Source organism: Passer montanus, unplaced genomic scaffold (assembly GCF_014805655.1).
Source record: "Passer montanus isolate IOZ18808 unplaced genomic scaffold, ASM1480565v1 scaffold143, whole genome shotgun sequence".
NCBI classification, from domain to species: domain Eukaryota; kingdom Metazoa; phylum Chordata; class Aves; order Passeriformes; family Passeridae; genus Passer; species Passer montanus.
In genome coordinates, this window is record NW_024361275.1 from 400,502 (window position 1) to 424,379 (window position 23,878).

Below are 23,878 nucleotides of genomic sequence, written 5' to 3' on the forward strand. Positions count from 1 at the left end.
CCCAAATGCCGAGCATGACCAGGGAGAAATGCCAAAATTCCCAAACGTAGGTGCAGGCAATGAACGAGCAGCCTCACCTGCTGGTGCAGTCTGCAGTGCTGAGTGGCATTGCTGGGTGGCCCCAGGCTTTGCCACCTCACCAAGGTGATGCCAAGGAGACCTTTGCCTTCTGCTATCAGCGGTGGTTTGCACACTTGTCACCGGCCAAGGCTGACGGGACAGTTGGGGGGCAACAGAAAGGCTGAGACGTCACTGCCCAGCTCGGGCAGCCCTGGCATGCACCAGACCTGGCACAGCCCACACCAGCCGGCTCTTTGGAGCCGATGTTATCTGCGTGGGTAAACGGAGTTTATCAGTTCCTTCAGGTTTTCTTTTTTTTATTATTTTATTTTCAAGGCAGGCATGAATGAAAGGAAATATTTGTGCAGGGAAGCTGTAGGGGAAGAGGCTTAGGAAAGAAAAGGGAATGAGGGAAGGGACCACTCACACATCCAGTGGTGGGACCAGGCACTTCTCCTCCCAGAGCCTTCCCAGATCACTGGCATCCTCTTCAGAGCACATCCCTTATGCCACCCTAAATCCACAGCCCCTCCCACAACTCCCCAGCTGCAGTTAGGGCAGAGGGCCATTAAGTGAAGCCGAACTGTCCAGGACAATGGGTGACCCCGAGGGGTGAAATGGCAGCAGTTGGAGCTCTACATTTACAGCAGTGAAAAGAGAGCAGGGGTTATTTCCCTGGTGCTGAACAGGCACATACAGTCCCTAGGTGTTGTTCTAGCCCTGGATATAGGGTGGCATCCCGGGCTGATATAGGATCCCGAATCTGATCTCCTGATCACAGCAGGGTGTTACCAACAGAACATCGTATTTGTTATGGCTTTGTACTTCAGATCCCCGGGTCTGGAGATCCCTGTCCCTGGGCTGCACAGAAATTCTTCTTGTGGAGCACCTTCAGCCTGCCAAGCTGTAGCCAACAGCCCTCATCCCTCAGAACACAGTCTGCTAGCAGCTCCAGGAGGGATCTCTTGAGTTTTGCACATAGCCAAGACCTCTGTTTAATTCTGGGAAGTCCCATGTGTGTCTCATACACAAAGTCTGGTGGCTGTAGCACCGGGTTGATGACCTGCATCAGGCTCCAGATCCTCTGTCCTTTGTTCCTTGGTCTCTAAGGCCCACCATGGTCCCTTGGGGGTCACAATGCTGCCCTCCTCTAGAAAGCTGCTGGGAGACAGCTGATGGGAGAGGCAACACTGGAACTGAGAGTGTAATGTGGGTATGGGAGGAAAAGAGTAGCCCTGCCTGGCCCTACCACCCAGTGCTTGTTAAAGTGATCTCAGATCCATCATTCTCACTTCTTCCTTTCCCATCAGGACTCTGAATTCCATCAGACACACACAGTTTGGGATAAGGCTTTGGTGGGCACTGGGACTCATTCATCATACCACAGTGATTTCATCTCTGTTGTGATCCCAAGCTCTGCTTGGAGCTGTACCAGAAGGGATTCCCACAGTGGGAATCCAAAAGGGAATGCCATCTCTACCCCTGAGAGCACTAGAGCTCCTCCAGCAGGAAACTCTCCAAGTTTGATTTTTATCTTCAGTTTTACAGACATTTCAGTCAAACAGGTAAACCAAGCACGTCATGGAAACAGGTTCTGGCAGGGGAAAGGTCCTGCAGCACTGGTTCACACTCCCCCAGGAACACTCCCTGCCTCCAACACAGGACCATGAGGCACTACAGTGCATCCTCTCCTTGTGACAGTCTCAGGGAAAGAGGGACAGGCTTTGGTCTTTGTCTCCTCTAGCTGCAAAACACAGGGAGGACAAGAAGCATGAAACCCCCCCAGAGGCAGGCGCTGCAGGAGATACAGTCTGTGCTGCACACCTAGTACTGGGGGTGTGAGAGATAGAAAAAAACAAGCTTTTTGTGGCAACACACCATTAAGAATGGAAGTGACACCCAATGCTCCTCTAGTACACCTGTCCTTTCGGCTTTCTGCAGCTCCTCTGCCAGCTGGGATGAGGCCATGAGTCACCACACAGTGCCTGGTCCAGCCCTGCCACTCCTCCACACCCCACCCAACCTGGCACCACTTGCCGGGGCCCCAAAGCAACGTGACAGCTGATTTCCACCAGCTTCCTCCAAGGTCCTTTTAAAATTCCCTACAATCTCTCCCTGGCAGGACTCCAGGTCTTTCCAGGCTCACTTCTGCACACGGGTCCTTTATTGCTTTACCTACCTATGGACTTGGATCAGACGTGCATAGTATGGCACAGCCTGCTGCCACGGGGAGCATACAGGTGATGCAGGGGTAGCATCACCTCTATAGAGGCACATCCTGCCCCATCAGCACTGGGACATGATCCATGTACTTCTCAAAGGTGCTTTTGCGATTGCGAAACCTACCCACACCAACAAAACAAGTGTGTGCTTGGGGCTGTCACTCTTCCATGATGAAAACCATTAAATTAAATTAAAAGTGGGGCAGGAGCCTTGCTTGTGTCAGCTCCTCAGCATCCTGGAGCTTGGCACATGACGGCCTTTCCAGTGGGAGCAGCCAGCCTGGCAAACAGGCTGAACAGCCCCAGCCCGCTGCCGGCAGGTTGGGGCAGCGCTGGCAGCTCCAGGAAGGATGTAACCCAGGGATGAACTCACCACCACTCAGTCACCTCACCAGGGCACCCTTCAAAGGGAAGGCCTGCAGGCAGAAAGGCTCAAGACGGAAGGACGTCATTCCAACATGTGCTGCTTGGGACACCTCATCTTCCTGGGAAAACACCCTTCTCCCGGCCCTCCTGGCAGGCGAGTCTCTGGAAAGTGGCCAGCTGTGGTGCAGAGCCATGCCTAATGTGCTTAAACCCCTCGTTTGCCTTCACCAACCCTTGTAAAGCCCTTTTCAAGCCCCCAGGGTGTAAGGAATAGATGAAGCCTACTCCTGGCAAGGCCTAGGGTGGGCCCCTCTGCAAAGTAGTATAGCTTGTGCAGTAAGTCTGCCCCATCCCCAACCCTCCCGAGCCTCTGGAAGTTTTTCCAGATGCTCTCCAAACCACCACAGCTTGTGTTACTGTGCCCAGCAAATGGCCGTGGTTGAGGTTCTGCCCCATGGGAAGAGCAATGGGAACAGCCTCACCCCGTCAGACTGCTAAAAGGGGCTTTTATGTCCTGCTCCTTAATCCTGCTTCTGGAGCGAGAACATATTTCAAAAATCAGGGGAGGTTGCTAAGGGACAGTGTGCTCAGCAGGGACATCGCTCACAAACCCTCAGCACTCAAAAGCAGGAGGTAAATAACTTGGGATATTATTAATCCTTTGCTGCCCACACAATAAACAGAAAAGTATTATTCTTGTCAAGGACAAAGGAGCCCATATTTCTCCCCAGCCAAGGAGCTGAACCAGCAAATTTTTTTGATTGAGCTCCACAGTGGGTTCAGCTTGACTGATGTTGTTCCAGTTGAGTTCCTGTTCAGGCCAATAAAGGTTCATTAACCATTTTTTAACTGTGAACTCATTTCAGCCAGTTCACACTGGAAACCACAGCCTGTGGAAGCAGCTGTGTGTTGGGGACTGAGCCTTTTTCAGCCCATCCCTGGTTTCCATGGCCTCTGCCGCCTTCCTGGTTGGACTCCAGAGCTTCTTGCAAGCTCAGCAGAGATGACATGCAGGGTCAAAAGGCAGAAAAGCTAAGTTTTGCCCTGGAAGTCTGTAGGAAACCTGCACCGTCAAGGACAAGCAGGCATGTGGGGAAACTGAGTTTCCTGGGCTCTTCCTGACACCAGCACCTGCACACGTGAAGTTTGAGGCAGCAGCTCCTAAGTTACCAGGAACACTGGGGAACGGCATGTTCCTGTCATTACACTCAGAAATTAGAATGTTCCATACATTAAATACCCTTTAGTGGTGCACAGGCTGAGTCTGGGGACAGCCAGGGGTTATTTAGCAAGAAATCTCTTAGAGCAGCAATGTGAGGCCCCAGGACGAGATGAGGTCCTGTGTTGGCAGCTGCTCCATGGCCACATAGCTGTCCGTAGGACACTGAGCTGCTATTTCTCCCTGCAGAGAGGCACGTGCAGGGCACGGCTGTCAGGGGACCGTCTGTCCTGCTCACAGCTATTCCCAGACAGCACCAGAACAGCTTTATCCATGACAGCACCTCCGAAAATAATGCCCCAGGATCAGCAGCAAGGCAAGGGGTGTGTTGGGACTCGGCAGCCAGCGCACTGCAGGTTCACATCCAGCTCACTGCATGCTAACACTGTCAGAAGACAAGATCTTGGTTATATTTATCATTTGACGATACTGGTCCCCACTATTTTTAGAGTGGTGTTGCAGCTGCGGCTCTCTGAGGAGTGAGGTGAGTCAGTTGGGGGACTGATCTTTACTGAACTTCACCCAAAACTGATGAAGCCAAGGCATCTCTTCCCTGCCTGAATGGCCCGTGGTCAGGCTGGTGAGCCGTGGGCTGCTTCCCCTCGGGGCAGTGTGTCCTGCTGGCATCCCCAGAGGTGGGTGGCAGTGCCCAGGTGCCCCTTGGCTGCTGGGTGTTCCAGTATCTCTGAGCATCCATATCCCGAGGGGCAGCTGCCTCCTTGGCTCCAGCACCCACGGCGGGCTCTGGCACAGGCTGGCACAGCCCAGCAGCATGGATGGATGGCAGAGCCTGGGGAGTGGGGAACACCAGGCTCACCCCACTCGGGACATGAGGCAAGGGACACCGCGGGGGGCTCACCTGGAGCAGGCCATAGCCATGGGGCCAGGGAGGGCCGTCTCTGGGGCTGGCACATGTGGCACTCGTGGGGCTAGGGAAGGGGTGACGGTGGGGCTGGGACACGCTGTGCCCGTGGGCGTGTGCGCGGGTGGGACACACGGTGGAGCCGGGGGCACGGGACGTGTCACGGATGAGACGGCTGCCCGTGGGATGGGACACGCTGTGCCCATGGGACGTGTCGTGCCCGTGGGGTGGGGCCCACTGCTCCTGTGAGGCCGTGGCCGTGGGTGGGACGTGTCGTGCCCGTGGGTGAGACAGGCCGTGTCCCTGGGTGGAACATGCCGTGCCCGTGGGGCCGTGGGTGGGCCGGGCCGTGTCCCTGGGTGGGACATGCCTGTGGGGCAGTGGGGCCGTGTGGTGGGACATTCCGTAGTCGTGGGTGAGCCATGCCGTGCCCGCGGGGCCGTGCCCGTGTCCCAGCCCCGCCGCGGGCCCTGGGTCCCCCCTCAGCCCTCAGGGTCCGGGGGCGGCAGTCCCGCCCCGCGCCGCGCCAGGCCCCGCCCACGCAGCCGCTGCCGGCCAATGAGACGCCACCCCGCCTGGGCCCGCCCCTTCCCCGCTGTCATCACACTCCCGCACGTGGAGGGGGCGGGCCATAGGCGGGGTCTCGGCGCGGTGCTTCACCGCCCATTGGCCGCGCGGCGCAGCGGCTCGCCCCGCCCCGCGCCCTGCCCCGCCCAGAGCACCAATCAGCGCGCGGGAGGCGGGCGCGGGGGGCGTGTCCGCAGCGGCACCCGGAAGGAGCGGAGGAGCCGCGCACAGTCGGGGCCGCGGCGGCAGCGGCGGAGGGGGCGGGCAGGGCCGGGGGGCGCGGGGCACGGCCGGGCTCCGGCGGGGACGGGCCGCCCCTGCGGCGTGCCAGGGGGTTCGCGCGCCCCATCTCCGCCGCCATCCCCCGGTTCCAGAAGGTTCGGGAGGGCCGTTGGGACCGGGGGCCCAGACCGCAGGGGCGAGCGGGAGCTGGGGGAGGCGCGACCAGGAGGGGCCGTGATCGGGTAGTATGGGGGAGGCCGTAAAAGGAATGGGGGACTATGAGGCGGGGGGGACCGAGGCCGAGATGGGGGTCTCTGAGCTGGGGACATCATGAGCGGGATGGGGGTCGGCGAGTTTGGGGGACTGTGACCGAGGTGGGGAGCTGCAGCCGGGACGCTTGGGCCGGCAAGGGGCCTGGCACCGGCGGAAGCTGTGGCAGGAGCTGCCGGGGCGCGGGGGGCAGGCAGCCGTGTCACCGCAGAGCGACTTTGGGGCGGGGGGACCGGGGGGGTGCCCGGGGGAACTGAGGCTGCGGGTGGGCTGTGTCTGGCAGAGGCAGGTGTGGGAGGGACCGAAACGGGGTGCAGGCTTTGCTGCGGGGTGCCCCCGATCCTGGCTCCCACATCCCCGGCAGCTTAGGGAGGCTGCGCTGCCCCTGGTCTCGCCCACCAGGGCCACGTCCTCTGCGCTGTGACATGGGCAGGGACAGCCTGCCTGCAGCCCTGCCCGCACCGTGGGGCCTCCTCCGCCTCCTCCTCCTCCTCCTCCTCCTCCTCCTCCTCCGCTTCTGTTTCTTCCTCCCGCGGGCATCAGCTCCAGCCCAGCCGGGGCGCGGTGGGTTGCCCGGTGGGGCCGGGCTCCCCGGGGGCCGGGAGGAGCCCTTCGGGCCGCACCTGCCCCGGGGGTCCCCGGCCGGGCCCCGGCGTGCGGCTGCGGGGTGGGCGCCGGGGCGGATGTGAACCCCGGCATCCGCCGCCCTCCGGTGAGAGCCAGCCGCGGGCGGAAGGGCCCGTCGGGGGCAGTCACCCACCCGAAATCAGCAGCTGCCGACCTGGCGAGGTTTTCAAGCGGGATTTGTGCAGGAATCGCGCAGGCGGCGTGCGCTCGGCAGCCCGGGTGTCGTGTTTGGAAAGGTGCAAGGGAAGTCGGAGGGAATGGCTGCGTGGTGGGTGCTAGGGAGGTGGGCTTGCTCACAACCCACCCGGGAACATAATCCATCAGTACGAGGGGCACACACCTCCGGGGTTTCCGCGCTCCTTTTATTATTTTTCTTTGAAAGAAGGAGTGTGGAATTTGCAGCTGCTGTGGAAAATGTATGGTAGAGGAATGCTGTGCTCTAAATTTAAATTTTAAAAGTAGTTTCCACTCATTGCATTTTTTGAAAACATCAGACAAGCAGAGATCTGCTTAGAGACCTGCCCTCTCCCTGAATCGTGTCTGTTGGCATCAGCAAAGAGGGGAGGTTGGGAAATTCTGGAGAGTGTAGCAGGCTTGAACCCTGACACAAAGCAGTGTCTTGGCAAGCTTGGTAGCACGAGGAGGTGAACAAGGTCCGGCAGGTGACACAGAAGAAAACTCCCAACGTGATAGTGCTGGAGTTACTTCTGGCAGGGCTGGGCCTTAGGTTGGGGACGGGGAGAATGAAGTCATCCTGTAAAGGCTGGTCACCGCCTTGTTTCACAGCAGCACTTCCCGAGGTGCGGGTCTCGGCGCTGATGGGACTCTGCATGTCCCAGCGTGCAGTCCCTGCACTAGGGCAGGGCGCTGGTGGGAGCTGGCTGGGCTGAGGGGTTCGGGTGGGGTTGGTTCCCAGGGACACTGCTGCCACAGGGTTTGTTGCCAGGGAGTCAGCTTGCCCTCGCCTGACCTCCAGCCCCTGCTCCCATAACATTTAACCATAGCACTGGACTGCTGCTGACTCCAGTGAGGCCTGGACATGTCCCTTCCCATGGAGCCAAGGGTGGTCAGGACAGCAGAGCCCTGCTGTCACCACCAGGCCTTGGTGAGCCGGACTTGTGGACCAAGGTCCAGCCACAGTTGGAGCAGTGCTGGAGCTGTTTCAGCTGTGCCACTTGCCCACCTTGTTTCTGTTCCCCATGTGAGAGGTTTCTTACCCACTGAAAGAAGGAAAGCTGGTGGGGTCACTCTGTACTGTGGGAACTCTGCTGTTCAGAAGCACAGCTTGCTGAGGAGCTCCCTTGCTTCCCTGCTTTTGCAGCAAGTTGTGCAGAGCAGCTCTCCGTGCTCTGTTTTTCATGTCTGCCCTCTCCAGAAGTGGCCTTTAGGGAATTATAGATAATTTAAATTTTACTGGTAGGGCTGTTCTTTCACTCCAAATCAGATGAAGGCTGCAGCCCCTACACCCCCCCTCGGCTGGTGCTGAGCTTTCTCAGCCTCTCTGCCCTCAGCTCTCTTCTCTCTCTGAGCATGCAGAGCAGGAGGAGGAAGTTCCCTCCCTATGTTCAAGGGACCTGCGAGGGCAGAGAAGCACATCTTTGCCCCTGGTCTTCCTCTTTGCTGCCTGCTACAGGCTGCTTGCCCTGGCACATTTGTGCATGACTGTGCTGAGTGCCAGAGGCCAGAGATACCCAAACTTTTGTCTTTGAGTCTGAGGGTGATTGAAGGGGATGGTTATTGATCTGAGTCTTCAAAGTCAAAGACTCTTGGCTCTTCCCAAGTCCTTTACCTGTTCTTACTGCTCTGGGCCTGCCCATGTTTGTCCTCTGCTAGATCTGGTTGGCACCATCGCGTGCTGTGTGGAAATGCACCATGCCTGGGGGCCAGGACACTTCCTGGTGCAGAATAAGAAAACCTGTTGTTGGTAGGTATGTGACCACAGACAAGAAAAGAGAAAGTGAAGCCATATGGTTAGAAAAGTGGTGTCCTCAGCACGCTGTCAATGGAGCTGTAATCAAATTATCAGAGGCTTTGGTAGCTGGAGGAATTAATGAGTCGGGTTTGAAACAGGACAGATGTGAAGGGCAGCATGGGAGAAATCCTGAAAGGAGGTATTTGTATGGTGGCAGATGGTTTGTTGCAGGTTACTTACGAGATTGTTGCAGGTTACTTTGTGAGAGTCTTCTCTGAGAGGCTTTTGCCTGATGTCTCTCCACCTCACATAATTCCCAGGCACCATCTTCTTCCAGGGAGCTGTGTGGGTCTCTGTGTCCTGGTAATGCCATGTTGCCATCCTTCCTTCTGTCTGCAGCACCTGGCACCTCTGCTCCCTGGATCCTATTTTCTGACCAGCTCGGTTCCTTTGTTATTTCATGTTGCTTTTGGTCGTGATCAAGTGAGCCAGGTGAACAAAACCTCCAGAGAACTTGGTTTCACAAAGTTTGAGGCCTGCTTTAAAAATTATTTTCTTTGACAGGGAAGTGTTCCTGTTCATCCTCCCTTGGTTTCACAAAGTTTGAGGCCTGCTTTAAAAATTATTTTCTTTGACAGGGAAGTGTCCCTTTTCATCCTCCCTTTGGCTTTGCCCCTCTCTTTCACAGTCTCCTTTGCTTGGCCTGTGGACACCCAGCTGCCAATTAACATGTTTTCCCCCTGTTTCCGTCTGCATCTTCAGCTGGTTGTGAATCCTGAATGAAGAGCAGCTGGGCTCACATGCTCTGCATTTCAGAGAGCCTTTTCAGGACTGGCCAGTGCAGTTGCAGTCATACTTGCCTGTGGCCTGGACAACACCCCAGCTGAGCAGCATGATGGTAGAACAATACTTGGATGGGAAATCTTCAAAGGAGTCCTGTGTGCTGCAAAATGGGAAGTTAGTGATTCAACTGGAAGTGCTTTTTAGTAACAAATCCATGTCCTGGGCCAGGGGTGATGTCAACGCTGAGATTCTTGTTAGATGTGAACAAAGATGCAAAGCCCTTTATGCATGAGCTGAGGTGGTAATCCAGATCTCCTGGCCTCAGTCCATTTGGGGTAATTGCATTCTTCCTGGGTAGTGTTTTCAACCCATCCCTGTCAGATCCATTGCCATTGCTTCCTGTGCTGCTGCAGTATGTGGGTGGCAGTGCTTCAGCCATGTCCAAAGCAATTCTTGTCACTGCTCAGGCTTAGTGCCTTTTGAGCCTTCTCTGAAAGACAGTGTGCTAGAGGAGGGACTTGGTCGAGGGTTTTCTATATATGTATATTTACATCTACACATGCTGCTTTTACTGGGGCTTGTTCTGCTTATAAGCTCTCCAAAACAATAGTCCTGGTGCCTAGCTGGTACCGCTTCTGGGTGGGACTTCTCCAGGGTTGGCAGTGCAGGTGTCGTTAAGCACAGGCTTTCTGGGTGCCCTCAGGACAGTTTTAAGGGCTGAAGCCCCAGCGGGGTAAAATGGCCTTGCCTCTCTGCACCCGGGTGTGAAGGCTGTGCTTCTGGGGCCCTGGCAGCCTGTCTGCTCCCCAGCACTGCAGCTGGGCTGTGATCTGGTGGTGCTGCAGCGTGGTTGCCTGTGTGGATGGTCAAGCTGAGGAGCAGGGACTGCCTCACAGCAGCTTTTGCCCCTCATGCCTGTGGCCAGGGGAAGGTCAGACCTGATCCTGGGGAGCCTGATACCATCCTGGTTTTCAGGACCTGCTCTGCACGAGGACCTAGCCCCCACAAAATGTGATCTCCAGCGGTCTACAATTAAAGCCCTGGGATCCTGGGGAGGAGATTAAACAACATCTTTGTGATGGTGTTGGCAGGCTTCTCGGAGATTTCTATTAAGCAATTGTCGTTCTCTCCCTTCCCTGTAGCCTGGGAAACGCTGCGGTGTTGGATTTGTCTTGGTCTGTTTGGGTTGTTGGGAGGGGTGTCTCTCCAGCAGTGGAGTTTGTCCCTCCCTGCCCTGGCTCTGTGTCTCCATGGGGTGGCTGAGCAGGTGGCCTGTGGGGACCACAGCCAGCGCCTGTTTCTGCAGATAAACCATATGCCAGCGCACCCACTCGAGTACAGCAGAGCCTGTGTGGTGGGGAAACCTACAGCTGTGTGGGTGGACAAGAACAAAGCCAAAGGCACAGAAAGGCCTTTATTTTCCACTGAAATCTGGGCAGGGATATCGTGGATGTGGCCTTAGCAGCTCTCTCTGGAGAGCCAACTGTGCACCCACCTGGAGTCGTGCAGGGAACTGGGGGAGCTGGAAGCCAGGAGGGGGTCAGGGCTGCAGCTGGAGGGGCAGCCTCAGCACTGGTAAAAGATGTGGTGGGATCTTTGAGCTGGTGGGGTGCTTGGGGTCTCTCACTTCTGTGCACAGGCCACCAACTCACTTGGCTTGGATGAGCAGTTAGTGCCGACCCAGTGCTCCAACTGAACCTGTGCATGTGGACTTGTCTTTCCAGGTGACCCAGGACAGCCAGAACAAGCAATCTCAAGGCCACACTGCGAGGGCTGACAGCTGAGAGCTGCCTTCTCTGTCTGCTTCAGCCCTACACTGAGGTTAGCAACATTCAAACGTCACTGATTTCCCTTGCCTCATCAGGGCTGTGTGGAGAAACAGGGAACTCTGTGCTCTCCTTCCCTTGGCTCACAGGGATAACTCTGTAAAGCAGATGTCACCCAGGTGAGGTTCTCCCACAGCCAAGGTTTTTTGGGTGACTCCTGCATCCCACCTGGCTGTCAGCATGGCAAAGGGAACCCAGATGTGTGGAACCAGTGCTGCTAAGAGTGCTGAACCATGTACACAGTTGTCAGGAGCTCAAGGGTGATGTGTTCTTAGGGACTTGCAGTCTGTGATGTTTGCCACACTTCTTCTTCTGCTTGCCAGCAGGATTGAATTGAATTGGGAGCATTTCCCAGCTGCAGGCCCCTGCTGTCCTTCACCTGAACCCAGCTGAGACTTTACCCAGCACTTGTGGCAGATGTAATCGTGTTCTCTAATATTAGCATTTGGGTTTCTCCTGCATTTTCCCATGATTTTGTAGCTTGGCTTTGATGCGTGAGGCTCAGAGGAAGTATTTCAGGAGGATCAGCAGTTTTTTTTATTGCCACTGGCAAGAAATATTACCTGCTCCAAGGCAGCCAGCCTGGAGCAGCCTGAGATGGCTGTGGACCTCCTGCCCTGTCCATGGATGCTTGTGTGCCTGCCTAGAATCCAGCAGTGCTTGCCCCACCTGCAGGTGTGCTCTCACCTGAAAGGGAGCCCTCATCAGGACTGTGCTATGGCAGGGCAGGATGAACCCTTCTCTCACTCCAGAGCCCAGGTGTGATTTGGCCAGGAGAGATTATATGGGGAAGACATAGTTTAGGATGCATAGCTGCCCAGGCTCTGCAGATCTTCCTCTGAAGTGTCTGCCAGGAAAGCTGGGACCAATCCAGAGGCAGCTGGAAACTGGGCTTCAGGCCATCTCATCCTTCAGCCTGATGCTGAAGTGGTACCCACAGTGAGTGAGGCAGGGATAGATTTACCTGTGAAGGTGAAAGGAAGGAAAGAAGAAGTCCTCTGCTCCTGCCAGTGCCCTGTGCTGCAGATTACCAATCACACAATGCAGTGAGAGCAGAGCAGCTCCTTTATCCAGCAGGGTTGTGGCATTCACTAGTACCTGTTCCATGGTGGGATTTTATATCTCTGTTCATATATCACCTTACCCAGGTGATATCAGTGAGCTTATATTTGGGCTGAATTAGCAATTTTGGTTCAGTTTAGTGCAGCTGGCGGTAGTCTGGAAACTGATACAACTTGCAGACCTGTGGACAGAATTGCAGTGCCTCTCTTGGGAATGGGGTGGGACCCTGTGCTGGGACACCTAACTACTGGGCAAAGTGGAGTTATTTATATCTTCAACAGAAAGCAGTCAGCCTAACATCCTCCAGGAATCTCTTGGTGAGTGTAGGCTGCCCTTGCCCCAGAGTCTGACCAGCTGATGTAGCACTGGATCGTCTTTCCACTGAAAACCACAAGAAAATGCTGCTTCCTCCTTCAGAACTGGAGCTCTGGGTTCCTTGCGGATATTGGCACTGGAGTTATGCAAGGAATCCCCTATTTGCCCTACCATCTCTGTTGCAAATAGGTCGGGCATTCAAAGATCCTGTTCATGGGAGTGCTGGGACAGCTGGATCCTTGTTCAATTCTTGCTGCGCCATAGATTGGAGCAGAGGATCATCTGCTGAGGCTATTTTAGGTTTCTGAATGCTGCCGGTGTCCCTCTGAGCTCCTATTTGTGTGCAATCCTACAGCTTCCTGCTAAGATCTGTGTGAGAATCCTGTGTCCTCATGTGTGAAGGTTTTGCTTGGCCACAGTGTCCCAGGGATTAGGAAGAACTTTGAATTCCTCACTTACCTCAACTTCTAACCCATATCAGCTGTATCTGTGACTCCTTTTTCTAACCTTTAGCTTTGAACATCCCTTGGACCTTGCTTTGCAGATGCCCACGTGTTGCCTGGTGGGAAGCAGGCTGCAGCTTCCCAATTTTTTTCCTGCCAGAAATGCACATCATTCTTGTTTGCAGCAGTTGATTCCTGTTGCCTCAGATGGGAGCATGTATTGCTGAAAGCAGTCTTCCACAAAACCCTTAGGCATGGAAATACTCCAAAGCCCACGGCTGAGTGGGATGAGATCCTGGTTCTGGCCATCTCTGTATGGTTGGATGGCTACTTGCCATCTGCCACCACCATCCTCCAGCGTGGCACAGGGTGGAGCCTCCTGCCCTCTTCCTTCTCAGTACACCCAAGACTTTTGGCTTCCCTGCACTTTTTGGTTTCCACCTGCTCAGGTAATTTTTCAGCAATGCTGAGCATGGCTGAGTTTCATGTTGAGGCAAGATGTGGCTCTGCAGTTTTGGCCCATCTTTATTTTTAGCTGTGTAAGGCATGGCTGATGGTATCAGAAGGAAGTTGCACGGCCTCCGGAGCTCCATGACTCATCCTGGATCAGGACCGAGGCTTTGCTAGCTTCTGCTATAACCCTCAAGTGATGTAACTGGTTGTGGGAAAGGGCAGAACAGAGAGAGAAGCAGAGCTTTTAGAATTTGGTTTTTTGGGTTTTTTTGCTTGTCTACAAAGTTGTTGAATTTACATGGTGAAAGATATTGATAGGTATTACTCCTGAGTGTGGTTCAAGAGGGTCCTTTGTCTTATGTCTTCTGTCTTGTGCCTGTGTGAGAGAGGTGAAAGGGAGAAGAGCTCTGCTTACCACCAGGCTGGGTAACTGTTTAGAGGCACATAGCAACAGCAGGGGAGAGTTTTTAAGGCAAGAAACAAGACAGAGGATCTGTCTCTGATTCAAGCCACAGTGAGATTTGATGCAGCAGTACAGACCTGCCTGAAGTAGAAACTGTCTGGAACTGGAGAGCAGAGGCTTAGGAGTGCCTGCCAGGATGCAGCAAGAAGAGTCTGTGACCCCCATTCCCATCAGATCTGGTGCTACTGTAGAAAGAGCTCCTGGGGCTTTCTGACCTGCAGGCAGCTGTGTTGGGCTGGACTGGAGAGGGGCTGCATGTCACCCCCATGCAGCAGGCCCTGTGGGACAGCTGAGGATCTTGAAGCATCCCTGCCTGCCACAGGATGAAGGAGATGCAGTTAAAAAGGCCTCTATTCCCCAAATCTGTCAGCGTGGCTCTCCTGTGCCTTGCCTTGAGAAGAGACAAGGTGGGGTGCAATGCACCTGGGTCCCGAGGAGGGTCCTTGCCCCTGAGGTGGGCAGGGATGAGGGCTTGTGAGAGTGGGCTTCCACAGGTGCCCCTTTTACTTCCTTGGTGAAGGTGCTTCCTTTGAGGAGTATATTGAGGCTTTTGGGTGTTTCATGTGTGAGTAGAGGACAAGCAAAGGGGAACAGAGACAGGGAGAAAGGGGAGCATGCTGCCATTGCTATGGCAGCTTGCCACTGGCAGTGTCACTGACAGGGCAGAAAGGCAGTCGGGCACATGTGGAAGGTGCCACAGCCCTCAGTGCAGCCCAGTCCCAGCTCTGCCATGGGATTGGCACCCCGGGACTCCTGCCTGACAGTCTGGCATCTGGAGCTGCTCTCCTCTGGCAGCAGCCTCAGGGTGAGTGGTCAGGGGTGTTTTGTCCATCCTCTCCCCTCTTTCGCCCCTCTGCTGGGGTGTGGGCAGGCAGCTCCCATTTACAGCCCTGTTTGTTTTAAAGCCCTGAGCTGCAGAGCAGGCCCAGCCAGGAACAAACCAGTCTCTTGATCCCTCTCACTGTACCATGGAAGAAAGCGAGTCACTCTGCTGCCCTTGCTTATCCCCAGTTAATCAACGCCAGTGGCTCCAGCCAGGACTGCAGCTTCCCAGGATGCCTGGCCCTGTGCTGTGCTGTTCCGTCCACCTTGCACAGCCAGTTTGCCTTGCTCCAGGGTGAGTGTACTCAGGGAGAGAAGACACTCTTGTGACCCCTCTGATATGGTCTAAGACAGGCCTCTGGGGCAGGCAGAGGAGAAGTTAAACATTTTTGAAGCTTCCTTTGGGTAGACCCCTTACCAGATACTGGTAAGAGAGCTGGCTCCTGTTGGTGAAGGGGCAATCATGCACTCACTAGCAGAGGGAGTGGGTCAGGAAGCCATTTCCAGCCTGGCCATAATGTGAGTGTGACTGAGACCTGACCTGTCATCCATGATATGCCTAAAGGCCTGGATGTAAGCCAGGGAAAAGGACCTGCTGGCGGCAAGCACAGCTTGCTCGTGTCAACATGGATGGCTGTGTGAGCTGTAAACCTCTCTCATTACACCTCTCAAAGGTCACTGCTGGCAGCGAGCTACAACAGCCTGCCCACAGCTCTGTGCCCAGCCCAGAGTGAGAGGGGAACAATGCTCTTGAAGATGCATGGAGGCTGGTGGTGTGGGCTTGCCATGGGGTGGCACACGCTGCTCTGGTGCCTGTGGCCAGAGTCTGTCTGGGACTGGGGTGTTCAGTCAAAAATGGATGGGAAAGGATGCCTGTGAGCTACCCAAGTAGATCTGTACTCACAAATGTCATAATCCTTGCCTGAGCTGTGACCCCTCCTTTCCAGGGTACAAGGCCTCATGTATTGCCCTGAAACCATTTCACTCTTTCCAGTATGCCCTGGTGTCCCTCTCTGATGGAGGCTTACTGTAAGATCTGTATGGACTGCCCACTTCTCTCCAGTTCTGCAGTTTCAGTCATCTTAAAAGTCCCTAATAGTCTAGACTTGTTTGCACAATGTTCCCTGGACTCCAGACCCTGGTGTTCCCAAGGGAGAGCAAACAAGGAGGTGGAACCTGGAACACGGAGGCTCTGGGAAAGCCGCCTGTGGGGGACAGCAGTCTGCTTCCTCCCTCTCGCTTCCAACAGGTTCCTTCTGCTTTCAGAGGGGAGCAGCTTCCTCTGCACTGGGGGCTGGAGCTTCCTTCCCATGGAGGAATCTGGGACACTGGTACCTGACACTGAAGGCAGTTTTGGGTCAGCAGCTCGAGCGCTGCTTCCCATATATGTGACCTTCAGCACTTGTGTGAGAGTTGGTGTTACATTTTATTATGGGTGCAGGTGGTGGCAGAGCGTGGTAAAAGAGCCACACTGTACTTCCCTCTGACCCCACTTTCACAGCCAGTGGTTTCTCATCTTTCCTCTGGACCAAAGCCCCAAGATGTGCTGTGGAACATCATGGAGTGAAGCAGAGCCCGGTAGATGAAGCTCTGGGTCATATGTGTGTTTTGGGGTGGGAATTACCATTTTCTAGGCCAGAGGATGTTTTCTCTTTTATAATTTGTAAACACCTTGCCTGCCAAGATCGCTGCCCAAGCCTCAGTCTCTTGGGTGCTGTGACCCCATGAGTTAGAACCATGTCATCACTGGAGTGCTGCCCCCCTTTTTTCTGTCTTACCTGTTCACACTACACAGTTTTAAGCACAGAGTACCAAAAAAAGGCCCAAAGGTAGTGGGTCATATACTCCGCTGTCAATTTGGAGAGGAGTTAAGATAGGCAGTGCTGGAATAAACATTTAGGGAGAGGCAGCCAAGAGAGATTTCCCCCTGGCTGAGGCCTGGTGTTGAAGCTGGGAGAGTATTGTGTGGGTTACATGCTGTTTGCTTTGCCTCTGCCATTACCTGAGGCAAGTCCAGGACATGCATGCCTACTTGTAAGCAGGTGGGAACACCATCCTGAGCAGTGTCACTCTTAAAAATTGGACAGTGCCCTGTGGGACATCAGGACCAACCTGCATGCTGCTGCTGTGGGAAGAGTGGTGGGGATTTCAGCAGAGAGCTGATAGATCAGTGAGACCAAGTGGAAACTTCGACTCTGTGGGTGTTTCTACCTGCATTCCCTAAATTCTGAGAAGGTAGCTGTGCTGTACAAATTGTCTGGAAGATGCATGAAGAATACCTTGCAAGAGCCAACCCTGAGCTCCACTCAGGCCGGGAGAAAATGCCTGGATGCCATGTACCAGGGTTTGCTTATTGCCAGTCAGCGCTGCTGGAGCTGTCAGGCCAGCACTGCCACTCAGCCTTTTCTATACCAGCGTTTGCATTGCTGATGAGATTAGCATAGCTGGGCCAGCAGTGGACAAAGGGCGTAATTCTCAAGATCCTCTCTTCTGTGGCTGCCAGCAAAATAAAGCAGTTATGGCATCGAGTAGGGAGTCTGAGCTTTGCTTTCGATTCATCTTTTAACAGCAGCAAAAGCTAAAAATATAAGCTGTTTTTGAGGAACTAGAATATTCTCAGGCTTTTCATCTGGGTCTGGTCTGCCAGCCTCTTTCCTAGGCTGAGTGTCTGGGATCTTAAGGTATTTGCAGTGATCTGTTCTGGCCATGTAATAAATATGGAGAGAGAGAACAGAAAAGTTGGTGGCATCAATCTACCACCCTGAAAGTGCTCCTCTTGCTGCTCTGCCTGTTCCCTGTAACCAAAGGCTGTTTTGTGGCTTGGATTTGTTGAGGAAACAGACTTACGGCTCTTCTCTTTCTTCTGGGCAGAAATTTTCCTGGCAGCTCAGTAGGAATGATTTATTACAGATTTTAGCTGTTTAATTCTGTTTCCCTACAATATGACAGTGTTGGAGTAGCTGAGCAAAAGGCAGTGATGTTTCCAGAGGAAGGCTGCTATCAAAGGCCACCCCTGCAGCAGAGGCTGGAAGCAAGGAGGAAGAGTTTACCAGGAAATGCCTGTGTTGGTGTACTGGGCACTTTTGGGAAGGAACAGGCACCTCACCCTTAAAGCTTCCTCGCTACAGGACTCCAAACATTGCTGATGAAGCTGTTTGAGCAGCAGTGAGAATGCTGCCCTCCAGAGCCTGGGAAAGGTCTGACCAAAGTGGTGGTCTGGAGAGAAAAGGAAAATTCTGTCCTTAAGTGAACCTTCAAGTGCTATTTTTGGAGTGTAGGTTTTCTTTTTTTTTTTCTTTCTCTTTTTTTTTTTTTGGTTTGTGGGTTGGGGTTTTTTAATTACTTTTTGATGGTGGTTTGGGCTTTTTTTGGTACTGAAGAGGAATCGTTTTTGCAAATCCCTGTCAGGCAAAAGAGAATTTCCTTTGGAGTGAGCTGGCCTGAAACTTGATACGTCTCTAATGTGTGTTAACAGAGAAATTAAAAGATAGTACCATAAAGTGATAGGGGATAATGAATTTCATCTAGTGTTATGTTGTCCTGGGAGATAGAGCTGGGGCACGGGTATTGCAATAATGTTATGCTTTGCATGACAATAACAGCAAATACCACCTTAACACACTTCCCGGGGAGGGGTGAAAGGGTCAGTTTTCAGAGAGTCCCCAGGAAGGTGGAGCGAGGCAATCAAGAAGACAGAAGCCTGAGAAAAGATGCCAGGAGGCTTACAGATGAGCAGTGTGTAACAGCTGTGCATTTTCTGCAGCTTGAGTTCGGTTTTCCCATTCTTCATCCCCACTGAACTGGGCAGTGCTGGGCTCTTGACCTCACTGCAATCTTGAGAAACATACTCAAGAAACCATAACTTTAATAACATTTGTGATATGTCTGTCCCAGAGCCTGAACTAACAAATCTTTAACTTACCTGTCTTCCAGGCAGGCAGATGAGTGGTAGTTTGTTACTGCACCAGTCAGGGATTTTAAAGGGTTCTGCTGTGGGTGTACACTGCTATAGACCCGGTCCTGGGAAGCTTTACTGGTTAGCAGATCCTCAAAAGTGTTTCTGTAGGTGTGTGATAAAAACAGAGAGCCTGAGGTCAGTACCTGGAAGCCTACCAGCTCCTAGAGCTGGACCAGAGTATCAAGTCTTTACTCAAACACATGAATCTTTTAAGGTAGAGAATGCAATGACTTGTTCTCAATGAAGCATCCAGTCCCCTACCAGCCTTTTGAGACCTACAGCACTCTCCTGATTTATAACACTCTATCCCGGTCTTTAATTTTATTTTTTTTCCTGGGCTTTGCTAAGTTACTGCATGTCTTGGTCCTCTCTGGTGGCAGAGAGCCTGTGGGTCAGTTCGTGTAGCCCCGAGAGCTGGGTGCAATCCATGTGGCCAGCAGCAGATTGGGGCCAACTCCTGCTTTAAGAGAGGTGGGAATAGAGGAGATTCACAATTAGGAAAAGTGCTGGATGTAGAATATGTGGGTACCTTTTAATCCTTCCCTGTTGCTGGGGTTCTCAGAGGTCTTGGTACCACTCTTGCTCCACTCCCCACGCTGTGCCAGGGGCTGGGGGCTGCCCACCCATCTCCTTCCTCAGGGCAGGGTCAACATGCTGTGACTCAGTTTCCCTGAAGCCTGAGGAGAAGGAAGGGGGTGGAGCAGGACCAGGAAGGGGCAGAGGGGAAGTTACAGCAGCTGATAGGAAATGGCATTTTAGGGTGCTGCAAGGTGGCCCTACCCATCCTGTCTGCCAGGGTGGTATTTTGGGGTGCAGTGGTACAAGCTGGTTCTGTCTGCCATGGAACTGGTGTTTCAGGTGTGCTTGGGCAGCTCTGTTCCAGCTGCAGAGCTGGCAATTTTGGCAGCCCTTGCTCCATACTGCCTTTTCCTGTGCCAGGGATCATGCTAGGAAGTGAGACCTGGCTGTACCTTCCATGTCCTCTGCATTCCCATGTCCAGGATGTATAATTATGCACATCCCATAGCACTGCTTCCCCAGCTTGTGACTTGGGGCTGCTGGTCTGGATGTGGGTCTGAGCTTATCTCAGACAAGGCAAGAATCAGCGTGCAGGCTGTGTAGTGACAGCCTGGCATCCCTTGCTGGCTCTGATTTGCTCCTGGAGCAATGGCTCTGCCTGGGGACAGGAGCAGAGGAGTCCTTGTAAGACTGACAATGGAGGTGCCCAGTCCCAGCTGTTTCTTTCCTCATCCCTATTCCTCTGTGTAACCCCAAATCTGCATGCATGGAGCATGTTTTGTAATAAATCTGCTGAACTGAGGGCAGGCAGAGCAAAACCAGGTGAAGCAAAAGAGGTGTAAGCCCAAAACCTGCCTGTGTTGCTGCAGCAGTGTGAGACACAGTAGTTTGTAATGATGATGAGCATGGCCAGAGACATCCCTCCCACCTTATTGTTTGTGTCTGATGTTTCCTTTGAGCCACCAGCAGATTTTCAGTACAGCCCTTTTGTAAGTGGAGGGTAGGTCCAGCTTCCCCTGGATGCTGCAAACTGCCCTGCTTCTGTGAAACTCTTCATTTGAGGCAGTGCCCTAAGGGTTAAGCCATGGTTGTGGGATAGGGTTTGTAACAGGAACAAAGGGGCTTTTAAGGTCTGTGCTGGCCTAGGAATAGAGGGAGTTGATTGAGCCTTTCCCAGTGTGTTGAATTACAAAGGTCATGGAGACCCTTTTGCTGGGAGGCAGCAGCCTTTGAGGTCCCTGCTGGAAGTGGGGCAGGGAGAAAAGAAATTGTGAAAGTCAGTGAGAGCAACTTAGTGGAGAGCTTTAAGACCAGGTGAAAACTGGAACTGTATCCTGGGGTAAATAATGACTAAACACAAGGCTGGGTACCGTCTCCCTGGGATTTTTGGGTAGTTTGGTTTTGCTCCACCCCCTTCCTCCTATTGCATTTACAGCTGCCCCACACATGGCACCTGAATAAGCAGCACCTCTGGTGTACCCAGAACTTGGGCAGGCCTCTCCAGCCTGCTCAGGGCTGGTGAAGGCAGCAGAGGGTAAAAGGCAGTGCCTGTGAGGGAGGACCTTTCCAAAATGCAGAAGAGGAGAGTCTCTGCTGCCTTCAGGGACATTTTGCCTTGACAGAAGGGGAAGTTTCATACCCACCTGAGCTAGACCTGGATTTTTCGTGTGTAGGTAAGCAGGAAAGCCCAATTCTAGCTGGTTTCCAAGCCCCTCTTCTTAATGTTGTCTGCTCAGGATGTCCATGGAGCACAGCAGCAGAGGGTCCAGCAAAAGGAGCTAGGGAAAAGATGGATGGCAGAAACCTCTGTTTCCCTTCCTGCAGCAAGAGGAAGAGTGGATACAGGTAGTTTCCATCTTGAGCTTTGAATAGGATAAGTCATCCAGCCAACACACCCAAGACATATGGAAAAACGTGGTTTAGTGGTTTAATCCTGAAAACTGTCAGGTTTTAAGTACCAGCTTATCAGGCATTTGGCCATTCAGCTCCGTCCACTGGCAGAGGTGTGCTCCCCCATCTGATATTTTATTTAAAGTAATTCCACTTCTGATCTTTATGTTGTTTCAGGTGACCTCAGGTGTGATTTTTGGAGCAAGGGACTGTTTGGGCTCTGCCTGGGAGATGAAAGCTGATTCCAGTTAATATCCCATGAGGGTCTCTGCAGCCACCATTGAAGTTAGCAGCCTAGAGGATTCTCTACATTTTAAGCACTAGAAGGGTAGGACTGTGAGAGCACAGAGCTGCATGAGAAGGGGGGCTTAGTTTGGAGTTCTCAGAAACCCAAACATCCATTCACCTGGGTAGGCAGCCTTTATTGGGGTCATTCTCTCTGTGTCTGTCCCAGTAACCAGGAACTGTTTCAGCAGAAGCATCAGTTTCATGGATTAGTTGCTGTTTAGCATTGATTTTGAGAAGGCCTGAATTCCTTCACTTATTGTTGCTCCAGATCCTCTCTTCTCACCCTGTCCTTTGGCATCACCTGCAGAAGCTTGCCACTCACAAACATAAAGGTGGATAACTAGGCTCCTCTCTGCTGGTAGTTCCAGGCTGTGGTCTGGAATGTGCTGTTTGAAAACAGCAGTCTACTCACTGTATTTTGGGTGAACACTCTGCCACTCTTTTCAGCCACCTGGACTGCAGAAGGGGAACGTGAGGCACTTGCAAGAGCTCCCCTTGGTGTGGGGAAGATGTCAGAATCAGGAACAGCTCAGCTGTCTCAGCTCTGCTCCTTCTCCCATCCCAGCTGGAGAGGGGTGTTGCAGATGGGATGTTACCCCTCTGTTAGTCACAAAGAAGGGTGTGGCAGGAAAGTCTGGCTCAAAAGTCAGTCAGTCTGGCTTAAATTGGATCAGTCCCCAGCTGCTTAACTGGATGTAGGGCAATCCTTCTGCTTCCCCTGTGCTTGGGGGCTATGTCAGGGAGCTGACCATGTGCGTGCAAGAGCTCATACAGGTTTGTTGCTGCTCTCTCAGGGACTCCCAGAGTTTGTAGACAAGCCCATCTTTTCAGTGGTGGTGGACTGATTTAAGCATGTGCATTTAAATTGCTGGATCCATCCTGCTGGTGGCTGCTGAGTTTCATTCAGGAGCTTGCCCAGTTGCTGTGACCTTAGTGACACTGTGACCATGGTGTTGGCTCTGCTGACACATGCTGAGCACTATGGATCTCCCCCTGCTTCCCTAGAAGGGACCTGAAGTACTGGAGCATCCTGATGAGAGGAGAGGTGCTGTGCAGGGGAAGCTGCAGGAGCCCATAAGGATGCCATGGGACAAAAACTTCTATTTTGTTGTCCTGAGAAGAGGTTCTGTGTATACATAGTAAGGATCAAAAATTTAGACGTCCAGGGAGAAGCAGCATTTCTGGCATACAATCCTAAGCTTTGGCAGAAAATCATTCTTTGTGCTTATTAATATGTGACATTCCAGCCCAAAGTGTTGTCCCTCGCTCCCTGGCCAAAATATGGTTTACATTGGCCTTAACTCCTGTTTGTCAGGGCTTTCTGTCTAAGCTGGGGCTGCGTGACCCTGCTCAAGACATAATGCTTGATTGACTTGTTCTGTTGCAGTGTACTTGCCCCAAGTGCCCTGTGTGGCTGCAGGCAAAATGCTGCAGATGGCCAAGGGCTCCTGGGTGGAAGGGACCAGAGTCCCTTGTCAGCATGACTGTGACCCATGTGATGTGGAAAGAGTGAGAGAAGAGCCTGTGTGATGCTGTAATTTTCTGTTGTAGTCGATAGGAGGTGGATCCTCTAGCTCCGACAGGCAGAGGCGCAGGTCTGTGAGCGGGGGTGCTGCATGGAGCAGCATCTCGTGCTCCCACCACAGCTCTCCTGTGCTCACACACAGAGGGGCGTGCAGAGCCCCGTGTGTGCCACAGCTCTCGCTGGGCTTGGCACAGCTGCACAGTGCCATCTTCCTCTTGTCACCTCTGTCTGCTCTGGTGCCACTGAGGAGACTGAGCTTACCTGCACAGCCCTTGGAAGGGCTTAGCAGGTGCAGGCAGTGTGTGTGGCTTGGGAACAGGCCAGGATGTGGAAGAGAGGGGAGGGAAAGGATGTGGGGCAAAGCCTGTTTGAGCCTCAGCCCCAAGCACTAGGGAATTGCTGGTCAGAGGAGCAGCCTGCAGAGGATCTGTGTGTACACAGACCATGTGTGTGACTTGCACTGTCCACACTCAGGAACTGGCCAAGCCCGTGGGCCCTGCATGCACAGCAGCATTAACTGATGCCAGCTGACTGTAGCCATGCTTAGAAGAAATAATTTTATGTCTCCCAGGAATCTGTCCACCTTGGAGAGTGAAACCAGGAAGAGGCACAGCCTGGAGGAGCATGTTTGGCTGTACCCAAAGGCAGCTTAGCTGGCAGACATCTTGCCTGTGGGTCTGAGCTGTGGCAGTGCTGGCTAAGCCTCCCACAGCCAGCAGGGTTGGGCTGATAAAGGGAATGGGTTTGCCTGGAAGGCAGCCTCGGAGCCTGGAGGAAGCCCTCCCCTAGCATTGCTCCTTATCTTGGCAGCACTCCCAGCCTGCCTCTGCCCCTTCTCCCCAAAATGGGCTTGAGCCAGTGGTGTCACCTCTGCCCCTCTTGGGTGCTGTGGGGTCAAGGGTTCTGGCATGCCAGGCTGGGCTCCCTGACCAGTTTGCTGCCTTGCAGAGCCTGTGTGTGTGTCTCTCTGTGCAAAATTGCCCATTTTGCATTCACACACACACACTCTCACTCCCTTTGTGCATGGGGCGGTGGCAGAAATGAGTTAGTCAGGAGGGGGTGAATCACAGGGGAATGAATCAGTGTGAAGCAGAAGGCAGGTGCTCGTGCAGGACAGGGCTTCAAGGGAGCCCAAGGGTCTGGCAGCTCATGCTGAGTGCCTGGGAGATGGGCTGAGCTTGCCAGAGGAGAGCTGGGAAACCCA

The 23,878-nt window shown here is 53.5% G+C and overlaps 1 protein-coding gene across 3 annotated transcripts in view; it reads left to right on the plus strand.

The window, feature by feature from the left end:
- Positions 1 to 4,480: 4,480 nt before the first annotated feature.
- Positions 4,481 to 23,878, plus strand: part of FAM214B (family with sequence similarity 214 member B) — a 38,503-nt gene continuing 19,105 nt past the window's right edge. For 2 of the 3 annotated variants that reach the window (XM_039700743.1, XM_039700739.1), the window contains exons 1-2: positions 4,481 to 4,502; positions 10,835 to 10,931. The gene's annotated coding sequence lies outside the window, so the exon portion shown is untranslated. The other variant, XM_039700742.1, reaches the window with a different exon arrangement.